Source organism: Lissotriton helveticus, chromosome 1_1, assembly GCF_964261635.1.
Source record: "Lissotriton helveticus chromosome 1_1, aLisHel1.1, whole genome shotgun sequence".
Lineage (NCBI taxonomy): Eukaryota > Metazoa > Chordata > Amphibia > Caudata > Salamandridae > Lissotriton > Lissotriton helveticus.
The window spans coordinates 352,397,618-352,409,753 of record NC_136057.1 but is presented as its reverse complement, the minus strand read 5'-3'; the positions used below and the strand labels follow the sequence as shown (position 1 = coordinate 352,409,753).

Sequence of the window (12,136 nt, the reverse complement as noted above, 5' to 3'; positions counted from 1 at the left end):
CATCAGGAATGATATACAGCTCGTTATGCGACATTCTCACATACACAGTTCTATAAGCGACAGTCTGACACCAGGAATAGATAGATAGCTCTATATGCGACACTCTTACATACACAGTTCTATAAGCGACAGTCTGACATTAGGAATGGCTACACAGCTCTATATGTGACACTCTCACGACAGTCTGACATCAGGAATGATATACAGCTCGTTATGCGACATTCTCACATACACAGTTCTATAAGCGACAGTCTGACATCAGGAATGGATACACAGCTCTATATGCGACACTCTCACGACAGTCTGACATCAGGAATGAATACACAGCTCTATAAGCGACACTCACATACACAGTTCTATAAGCGACAGTCTGACATCAGGAATGGCAAAACAGCTCTATATGCAACACTTTCACATACACAGTTCTATAAGCGACAGTCTGACATCAGGAATGGCAACACAGCTCTATATTTGACACTCTCGCATACACAGTTCTATAAGTGACAGTCTGACATCAGGAATGGCAACACAGCTCTATATGCGACACTCTCACGACAGTCTGACATCAGGAATGGATACACAGCTCTATAAGCAACACTCTTACATACACAGTTCAATAAGCGACAGTCTGACATCAGGAATGGCTACACAGCTCTATATGTGACACTTTCACATACACAGTTCTATAAGCGACAGTCTGACATCAGGAATGGCAACACAGCTCTATATGCGACACTCTCACGACAGTCTGACATCAGGAAGGGCTACACAGCTCTATATGCGACACTCTCACATGCACAGTTCTATAAGCGACAGTCTGACATCAGGAATGGCAACACAGCTCTATATGCGACACTCTCACGACAGTCTGACATCAGGAATGGATACACAGCTCTATATGCGACACTCTCACATACACAGTTCTATAAGCGACAGTCTGACATCAGGAATGGCAACACAGCTCTATATGCGACACTCTCACGACAGTCTGACATCAGGAATGGATACACAGCTCTATATGCGACACTCTCACATACACAGTTCTATAAGCGACAGTCTGACATCAGGAATGGCAACACAGCTCTATATGCGACACTCTCACGACAGTCTGACATCAGGAATGGCAACACAGCTCTATATGCGACACTCTCACATACACAGTTCTATAAGCGACAGTCTGACATCAGGAATGGCTACACCGCTCTATATGCGACACTCTTACATACACAGTTCTATAAGCGACAGTCTGACATCAGGAATGGCTACACAGCTCTATATGCGACACTCTCACATACACAGTTCTATAAGCAACAGTCTGAAATCGGGAATGGCTAAACAGCTCTATATGCTACAGTGACCTCGGGAATGGATACACAGTTATATATACGACACTAACATCAGAAATAGATACACAGCGCTATATGTGACACTCTGACATCAGGAATGGATACACAGTTCTTGAGAGAGCTTGTAATCACGAATGCGCGGTTCTGTGTGCCAATTAGACACCCGCAGTGCACAGTTCCTTGTGTGTCTGACAGTCTGACATAAAAATATATAGTCTTTTCTACATATGCCATTCTGACATCGGGAATGCACGGTTCTATATTTTACAGACTGGCATCAGGAATACAGTTGCATAAACGACAACTTGACGTCAGCGGTGCAAAGTTCTCCTTGTCAATCTGACGTCAACAATACAAACTTCCACGTGTGTCACTCTGACATCACTAATGCACAGTGCTGTGTGCCAGGTTGATATCAGCAGCGAACAGCTCTATATATCATTCTGACATCAGGAATACAAAGTTATACATGTGTCACTGACATCAGTAATGCACAGTTCTATGTAGCATGCTGATATCTGCAGCGCACAGTTATTTATGTCAGTGTGACATCAGTAATACAAAGCTGTACGTGAGCACTCTGACGTCAGTAATGCTCAATTCTATGTAGCAGGCTATCTGCAGCGCACAGTTCTATATGTCATTGTATCTGACGTCAGGAACACGAAGCTTTCACTGACATCAGCAATGCACAGTTCTGTGGGCAGACTGGTATTGGTAGCATACTGACAGTCAGACATTTGGAGTGTGTGACAGTGAGACATTTGGAGTGTGTGACAGTCTGACATCTGAAGTAGTCAGCTCCATAGTCCATATATGACATCGTGACATCAGGGACGCGCAGGTCTATGAATAAACGGCTCTATATATGTGACAGCCTAGGATCAATAATTAAACACTGCATACGTGACGCCCAACATATGAACTTTAAAGGGTTCGCAAGGAGTCTAATGCCACATCTCACGCATTAGGCGTGACACTTACCGAGTGAGCGACGCTGCTGCGGGTGCCCTGCCCTCGGCCCTGTGCTGCCTGCTTCTGCCCTGCCCGTCCTGCCTCTGGCTCCCATGCATGCACAGACGCGGTATGTACTCCCCACCCTGTGCAAAAGGAGCCACCCAGTGACAGCCATTGGCGAGCCCTCCTCCACCCCTCCCCCCTCCTCCCTAAGTTTTCATTTCCCAGCAAAGGCTCTCGAAAGTGAAACTTACGGCCCAGAGGCGCGCGCGCTGCTGCGCGTGCACAGAGCCCGACCCGCACCCTCTGCTGAATGCACACTCTAAAGACACCACAGGCAGGCACCTATAGCATCCAGCTAGACACGGCTGGTGGCGGAGAGTGCTCATTTCCAAGTGTATAGGTTAGAATGTATGGATAGGCATATATATGTGACACATGCATTTTCACATATGTTTACTGCAGGGGGGATTGTGTACCCACTCAGCAGGGACAATAAGAGGCCTCTTGTGGTTAATGCACGTGCCGGAGACTAGTCACGGGTTTGACTCATAAAATAGCATAGAGCAGTGGTTCCCAAACTTTTGACTCCTGAGGACCCCCATTGAGTCACCACTGGAAGCCGGGGACCCCCAAGCAATTTGTATGAGTTAAATTTCAAATATTAAAACAGTAATTAAAAAAACAAAACCAGACGTGTTCACACAAAGCAAATACTCAAAGTACTAAGGATTTTGGGGCCAGATGTACGACCATTTCATTTAGCACCTCGCAATTGGCGACACAATGCAAGTGGCAAATTGTGAGTCGCTAAATGAAATGTACAACAGTGTGTTTAACACTGTTTGGGATTCCCAATGGGGTCGCAAATTGCGGGGCTCATTAATATTAATGAGCCTCTCGCAATTTGCAAGCCCATTGGAAATGCCCGCCCTGCCAGGGATGGTGGCCTGCTGGGCTCAGCAGACCACCATGTCTGGGACTGCTTTTAAATAAAGCAGTTTTTAAAAAATGCAGCCCGTTTACCATGCATTTAAAAAAAAAAAAAGAACATGAAACTTTTAGTTTCATTTTTTAAGGGCAGGCAGAGGTCCCTGGGACCTCTACCTGCCCTTAAAAAATAATTTGCATTACCATCTACTTAAAGTTGGTGGTAATTGCAAGTGTTTTGCCACCGAAAAACATTTGTACATGGTTTTGAGACTCGCTATTTGGAAGGGAATGACCCTTCCAAATAGCAAGTTGAAAAACCTATTTAGCGAGTCACAAACAAATTGCGACTCGCGAAATAGGCTATGTACATGGCCCAATAGGTTTTTGCATGCGCAAATGGGTTCCGAACCCATTCGCGCATATAAAAACGGATTGTACATCTGGCCCTTAGTATTTTATATTGAAGGTACAGCCCCTCTGTCACATGGATTTCATTTGTTTTATAGCATCTCTCATACCATTGTAGGATGTCAGAGCACTTTACATCACACACATATAGAGACATTGAATCATACATGTAAATCAGTGTGTATTTAAAATGTTACATAATGTAAAGGGGACTACAAGGATTACATGTCATTCATACTGGTAGGCATTTTTAAAGAGTGCTTGGTCTGGAAAAGCACAAACTCAGGATTCAGAACATAACACAGTGGCTAGTAACATTAAAAATGTATTTCCGCCCAAATAAATCTTTTTAGCAGCATCAGGATAATGAATAACTGGGAAAAAACATAAGTTACTAACTGGTACCATGCAGTTTTCAAGCAGCTCTTTGATGACAGTTTATAGGCCCCTCTGCTAGATTACGATTGCCACTTATGAAGTGCACAGTAACAAAATAATCTGTGACAAAAGTAGTAACCATGAACCTATGCACAAAAAAACTGCTTTTCTAAAATGCATTTTACACGTTCTTTGCAGTAGGCACATTAACCCTCTGTGCTACATTAGTTAAGTCAAAGCTGCCACTGAACAAAACTCCCTCTCCAGCAGGCACATTAATCACTGGCATTATCTTGACACTTTTATTGTTGCTGGAAAGCTGCTAATTACACAAGAAACGTTTCTGTGCTTTTAAAACTGCTGCCCACGGACCCCCTGGGAATGTGTTACGGACCCCTGGGGGTCCGCGGACCACAGTTTGGGAAACACTGGCATAGAGGGTTTATGTGCCTGTTGCACAGCACAGCGTGTAACCTACAGGCCACAGATGTGTGTTTTATACAGACAGATCACTGGGTTTCTGCTTTTGTTGCAGAGATGTGTGTGTTACTTGTTGGTCACAAGTTATAATCTTTGTAATGTAGCTCAATCAGGTATGATATAAAATGAAGGAACTGCATGCAAACTGCAAGGCTTCTGCCCTGACCGTCCTGTTAAGTGTAGAGCTTACTGTTTTTTTTCTTAATAGTTCATTATATGGGTGCTAAAAAAGGGCTCATTTTAAATGCCTTATAAGCAAGCAGAGCTTTACGTGGGCCTGGTCCTGCTGGTGCTCAGCAACGGCTGTTCTAAAAAGCAGGTGCTGAGATGGGTCCCTATCGGGCTCTCCATTTTTGCCCTCACACTCGGGGTGAAAAACAAATCTTAGCTCTGCAGCAGAACCACCTTCAGCTGCATTTGACGTAACTTCAAAGAGGCTCGTTATAGTACTTTCAGTCTCATCGTTTCAGAACTGAAGCATTTTTAATATTCTGTACAACGAAGCCATAGTTGTGGATTATTTGTTTTATGCACCTAACAACCATTAACAAAGCAGCAAAATACCATTCGGATGGCACACTAGGCTAAGCACAGATTTTTAGCTTATGTGTTTTTAAGCCACGCCCTAATTAGATCGACCAGGTCCCTTTGAGAGACCCCACAGTTTTTTCACCCCACTTAAAGCCCTGTAGGCACGTGCAGTATAAATGGCTATAAGTGTAATTATTCATATAGACAGCTATATCCGACTTTCCACCAGTGCATGCAAAGCTCTTATACACAGAGCTTGAAAAATGAATCTGCCTGCATATCCTAGTTTTGCTCAATCCCTTCTGATATGACGCCTTAACTGTCTGTTTCCTGGATGGCATTGTCATCAAGGAGTTAAGCCCCCATTCTAAAATTCATCATTTGGCTCATTTTCCTCTCAAACCTTTAATCGAAGGGTGTTGCCAGGGGTTTAATCAAGGACTACCTTCACTTGTTGGTTGACCCTAAACCTCATTAGTTGCCATTGCAAAATACGTTCCCAAATACTACATTTTCCTTTTTGGAAAGTAAACATATTTTTTCAAACATCACCAACTAATTTTATCATTAACTATATGCCTTTAATATTTAGTAAATACATTAATTTAGTTCAGTTGGGACGGGCATGTTCACTGTGTGGTATTGAGGCATATTTTCCTGCCCTGAGTGCCTGACTGAATGTAAATCTGGTATCCTGACTTTTATTTTGGCTCTGACGTCAAGGTAATATAGCGTCTGTTCGGAGGCCTAGGCCTGACTCAGTGCAAGGCCCAGGATCCGTCCAGTAAAACATGGATGGTCGCGCCAAGTGTGCCCTCATAGTGGACAGAGAACGGCTGTCCTTATCGTGAGTGCACAACATAAAGAAGTAGTGGCTGTGTACACTGCTTTGTTAATCTTCAGTATGACCCGACCTTTTTATTTGTGTCCATGAGAGTGTGGTCTCCAGATCCCTCTTGTGTAAAGTTCAGCTATACTATGTATCCCAGAATCTTGCAATGACATCCTGTATGCATGTCAAGTGCATGTATAGTATGCATATAGTACATCTGTGGTGGTGAGGCTCTATGGGCGTATGTGTAACAGTGGCAGTGGGTTCCATTTTGGATGCCCCAAGTTTAGTATAGCACAAAAGGAAGGATGAGGCCAGCATCCCCAGAAAGCGTAAGAGTATTGCCTGTATTCCTGAGGCTGGCGAGTGGAGATTCTGACACTGAAGAGAGCAGGCTGGAGACAGGGCTACCTTTAGAATCACATGAAGGCTTTGTTAGCAAGAGACCGCTGATTAGTTCATCCTGAGCACTGCCGTTTGGTGATGGTAAGGGTGGAGGGTGGTGCCACCACAGTTTCTCTTGTTCACGTTTCTAGGTCAGGCGTGCCCTTTTGTCTGTCCCTGATTAATGCTGATGACAGCCAGATGCAGAGAAGTATCTCTTTATTGTGACCTTGTGGTGTGTGCTCCTGCTTGAGGAGCTCCCTTCTGTGCCAAGCATCACTTTGTACAAAGGCGGTGTATGTAGAGCAGCCTGAGCAGGACACATGGAAGGAGAACAAATCCACATTGGTTCTGAAGTTTGAGACTGTGGATCTCCTGTCTGGAAAATGTGGACAAGGGTGGGATCCAAACCACCCCACGTTGTTCTTCTTGACTGAGGAAGGGAGAGCTCAACAGAGCACTCAAAGAATTGCTGTGTAACCAGGAATTGTGTCCACCCGACAGCCAGTTTCCCAGAGGTGAGGGGACATTACCTGAATCCTGCAGTTTTGTATGGAAGAGCTTCCTGGTGCCTAGAAGTCTGCTTGCTGAGAGAAGGAAGGAGTGTGCTTGAGGAGCCTGCAGGAAGAGTGAATGTCAAGGAAAAGGATTCCAATGTGTTCTTGGAGTGTGGAACACCAAGAGAAAGCAGACCTGTTCAAAGTGCAAAGCCAGGAGGGACCAATGTCATAAGTAGGTCTCAATGTACGCTTTCTAACTGACAAATGCCCCAAAGATTGCCCCAAATGAAGTGTGACCATCAGCTATTGCAGCTCTGAACTAAAGCTGCCAATGCCAGAAGATCCAGAATGTACCTTGCCTCTATGCGCATGATTGGACTGGGATTCGTATCTGCATCTTGCCATGTTGAATCTGATCGGCTTGGGAGGCCACAAATGCACCTAGCCTCTGTGAGCCTGATTGGCCTGGCAGGCTGTAACTGCACCTCCCAGCTGTGAGCCTGATTGGCCTGGAAGGCTGGAACTGCACCTCGCGGCTGTGAGCCTGATTGGCCTGGAAGGCTGAAAGTGCACCTCCCAGCTGTGAGCCTGATTGGCCTAGGAGGCTGTAACTGCACCGCGCGGCTGTGAGCCTGATTGGCCTGGCAGGCTGGAACTGCACCTCGCGGCTGTGAGCCTGATTGGCCTGGGAGGCTGGAACTGCACCACGCGGCTGTGAGCCTGATTGGCCTGGGAGGCTGGAACTGCACCACGCGGCTGTGAGCCTGATTGGCCTGGGAGTCTGGAACTGGACCTCGCGGCTGTGAGCCTGATTGGCCTGGGAGGCTGGAACTGCACCTCGCGGCTGTGAGCCTGATTGGCCTGGGAGGCTGTGACTGTACCTCCCAGCTGTGAGCCTGATTGGCCTGGAAGGCTGGAACTGCACCTCGCGGCTGTGAGCCTGATTGGCCTGGAAGGCTGAAACTGCACCTCCCAGCTGTGAGCCTGATTGGCCTAGGAGGCTGTAACTGCACCGCGCGGCTGTGAGCCTGATTGGCCTGGCAGGCTGGAACTGCACCTCGCGGCTGTGAGCCTGATTGGCCTGGGAGGCTGGAACTGCACCACGCGGCTGTGAGCCTGATTGGCCTGGGAGGCTGGAACTGCACCACGCGGCTGTGAGCCTGATTGGCCTGGGAGGCTGGAACTGGACCTCGCGGCTGTGAGCCTGATTGGCCTGGGAGGCTGGAACTGCACCTCGCGGCTGTGAGCCTGATTGGCCTGGGAGGCTGGAACTGGACCTCGCGGCTGTGAGCCTGATTGGCCTGGGAGGCTGGAACTGCACCTCGCGGCTGTGAGCCTGATTGGCCTGGGAGGCAGTGACTGTACCTCCCTGTTGTAATCCTTTTCAGCCTGGGAGGCCTCAACTGCTGGAGGATCAGTGCCCCCTATCCAGCTGTGCTGCACTCATCCAACAACGTTGCTACCGAAGACCGTGGCGGCCGCTGCTTGCCGGGCAGACTCATCGCGACCGGCCCTTACCGTGGCTCCCCTCACTCTTTGTCACAGACACTCTGAGGTCTGTAAAATGATCCATTATGAATCCACAAATTGTGACCTTGAAATATATTAATTTAGAGCAGGGTACAAGTCGGGGGTACACACAGGTGGATGGCGTTCAACCACTATTTTCACAGGGTGAACGCCGTCTACCCTGTCGAGAAGATGGGGCCCCAATGAATAATGTGTTGAACTCGTCTCGGTATAATTTTCAAACACCGGGACACATTCAGCAGCGCCTGCATGTTGTCTGCTTTCGATCCGTAACAACATTCAGGAGGGACCGGGCTTTCTTATTTTAGACTCCTGCTGGGCCCATAACAAAGGCCGAATTTGCGGGATCTTCAGGACTCCTTTTGTTTGAGTCTCCTGGCCTGGAGCAGTCAGGGGCCTCACACCTAGATACAAATGCAGCAGAGGGGAAACAAAGATTCACACCTTGTTAGGACTTCACACATATTTAAGAGAAGCAGTTTTTCACTTTGTTCAGTCCCTGTTTATGAGATATGCATGCACTGTAAGAATGTCTGATGCATTGGTCTGTCCCAGTATTTATAGAAAATAAATTGTAATTATATAGCTCTTACTACACCTAAAGAGGCATTGAATTAATTTAAGTATCACTATTTTTTCTTGTATAGTGCTACTCATCCCAATGCAGGGTGTCAGAGCGCTTTACATCACACGTACATATTACATATACAATAAATCATATACATTTGTAAATCAATGTACAGGATGTGCTACATAAAACCGGGATTACAAGGTGTAGAAGTCACATATCATCTTCCATAGATCACTGTGCTTTATTAGAAGGGTTACAATGCAACTGCAATTGATTACCAAACATTTGAAATTGTGTGCTTTATTTGCCGGTTCCAATCACTAAATGTTGAAGAGCTTTTTTCCTCAAAAAGAAGACAAGCTGCTTTTTTGTAGCCCTGGAATTTCTAGAGCTCTGGATATGGCTGTGTTGAATTTTGCCAAGTTGTTTCCCTGCCAAGGTGTGGGTGGTTTTGTTCTTTGCCCTTCTCGCACCTACCTACTGCAGCGATGTTGCAAAGATTGCAATGCACTGTATTAAAACACAATAACACAGGGCAGCTTTGTTGTTACGATGCTGTTAGGTTTGGGAGACTGATGTAATTCAGAGTTATACTGTCTATGAAATGAAAGATCATGTGTTCTTACCTAAGGCTGGCTCCTTCAGGATGAGTTTACAGTGAATAGGTGAGCCCACAGGTCAGTCTATGGTGCACCATGTTGGCAGTGTAACATGTCTAGAATATGCAGAGGTCTTATTAGCGAGCATAGTGTAGTGTAGATTTTGATTACTGGCAATAGTTTGTGGTGTCTCTTGCAGTTCCTACATCTCCCCACTTGGGTAGTTTTTCTATGCAAACTAGTAATATTTCCTTTGGAAGGTCAATATTTTCTTGAAGGTGCTAGCTAGGACTGGGATTGCAGGTGCCTTTTTCATGTGAGTTAACTTGGTCACCGTTTCCTTTTCATCCTTGGATACTGTGCAGCTTACACTTATTTTGATGTGGAGCAGATATCTCTTACTTTAAAATGTATGCTCCATTTATTGTGTGTGCATTCTGGTGGTACTGATTCCAGGGTAATATGTCAGGTTGCGTTAGTAAATGTGAGGTTAGCTTAGATATAGTTATGCCAACAATAAGAACATGAGAGATGTCTGCTGCTAAATGTGATGGTGGCATTTTAGGGGGCAGTGTGTAATTTGTAAAACATAAATGCAGAGCCCCAAATGTTTTCTTAGGGCCCTATTGCTGAATGTCAAGGTTATCAAAAAAGAGGGAGGCCTCCTTACTGGTACGGGACAAGGAGGAATTACTGAAAGAGTTAGGACAAGTCCCAAAGCAAACACTCATGTGTGGTGGGCCCAATTGTGTGTATGCCGTATATCTCAAATAATTCTACAAAACCTATGGACATCTGAGGTTCAAAAAATAACAATAATAATATACCATGTCTGATTAAAATCAAGCAATTTATTCGCACTCAATAAAACAATGTTTGTACAGTATTAGTACCCAAGTAAATGTACAGTATTAAAAATTGGAAATTAAACCAATGAGTTCACAAAATTACATATATTCAATAAAAAAACAGTTGTACAATAAACACATATATTCACAGAGTAAAAATTGTTGTAGTTGTCGACGCAGCGTTTCGGTGTACCAACGATGTCACCTTCTTCAGGACAAACAATTTCTAAGTGGAAGAACATCACAATTAAATTCATGTCATGGACTATAAATTTTTTTTCTCCTATTTACATAACTGGTTCATTGTTTGTGTCTTTTTGTTACAGAACTTGGGGCCTAGGATAATATACATTTCACATGGTAATTATTTCATTAACTCAAGAGGTTTGGGATTAATCCTTTTTTATTAAAGAAGAATTTGAGACATAAACGGCACTACACATGGGGCTTTACAAAGTAGTAAGGGGTGGTTACCCATTCTTTGTCTGAGAGAAAATTCCCAGGGAACATACCTGTGGAAAAAGTTTACTTCACACACAAATCCGCTTTTTCAATTTAATTGGGTTTGTGGTTCCAGGATTGTTCGGGTTTATGAGTCATCTGGTGTCTTAAATTCCAGATTGGTTGACCTTAGAGAAATGAAATCGATCTTGTGACTATTTGAAAGACCGCAAGGGACTGGATAGTAAGTACTCAATTCTGTCCCCATTTACCTTATTCCATCAGGCGCTTTCTTTGGTCGGAGGAACTGGAGGAGGGCCACCGTATTTTGTTACATTAAAAACCACTGTGAATTAGAAATAACAAAAGGAGCAAATTTATAGTCCCCTAGTATTTTTGTTGGTCAATAAATGTTGCCAAAATTGATTCAATTGCTAATTCGTGTTATTTCATTTAGGAAGAGACAGGGTCAATGTCCATAGGTTTTGTAGAATTATTTGAGATATACGGCATACACACAATTGGGCCCACCACACATGAGTGTTTGCTTTGGGACTTGTCCTAACTCTTTCAGTGAATGTCAAGGTTGCCATAAAATGTTTCTTTCACTGCCCTAAAATTGCTTATTCTTGCAGGTTCCTTTTTCATCCCCTTTTCTGCATTCATCATTGTTTTCTTATCTCTCTCCTTCTTTGCCTTTCTGTCTTTCTCTCTTGCTCTGATTCATTGTCTATTGGCGAAGCATTAGCCCCAATCTCCTAAAATGAGTGTAGTTGGGTAAGGCTGAGTAAGAATACTTTGCATAGGCGAGTGGTCTCACCTCTGGAGAGTGCAGGCAGCTAAAGCAATCACATCTACAAGGAAATGTACTACATATGGAATATTATGCCTGGTTGAGTAGGATGGCCGTAGAGTTAGTGTGTTCAATCCTTGGGTAAAGGAAGCCTTATGCTGAAAAAAAGCAATATTGTTTTATGTGTGGTTTACAAAAGTCTGAATCTTCTGCCTAAATCAGGAGGCTTTGAATTTATACTCGAAATGAACTCAAATGCACTTACGATAGAGCTGCTAAACATATATGTGAGAGCTTAAGATCTGATGTTGCCACTTCCTGTGAAGTCATGGCTTGTGATGCCACTTCCTGTGAAGTCATGGCTTGTGATGCCACTTCCTGTGATGCCACTTCCTGTGATGTCATGCGCCGTGATGTCACGCTCCGTGATGTCACTTGCATACTGCCTAACTAGGTTAGTCCCCCCACTTCTTTCAGCCGCGGGCCGTGGAGGGAGTTACGGTGGGGCAGGGAGGCGGGGAGGGGGAAGGGCAGGGTGGAGGGTGCTAAAAACTGGCATATGGATCATTGCAGGTAAGTACACAATTTAATTAATAAAACGAAAT

General features: G+C 44.8%; 1 protein-coding gene across 1 annotated transcript in view; it reads right to left on the bottom strand.

Annotated features, from left to right (window-relative positions):
- The window catches only part of USP18 (ubiquitin specific peptidase 18), a 204,968-nt gene extending 202,546 nt beyond the window's left edge, over window positions 1–2,422 (bottom strand). Inside the window, exon 1 of the mRNA XM_078673597.1 lies at window positions 2,331–2,422. The gene's annotated coding sequence lies outside the window, so the exon portion shown is untranslated. The remainder of the gene's footprint in view (window positions 1–2,330) is intronic.
- Between the last annotated feature and the right edge of the window lie 9,714 nt (window positions 2,423–12,136).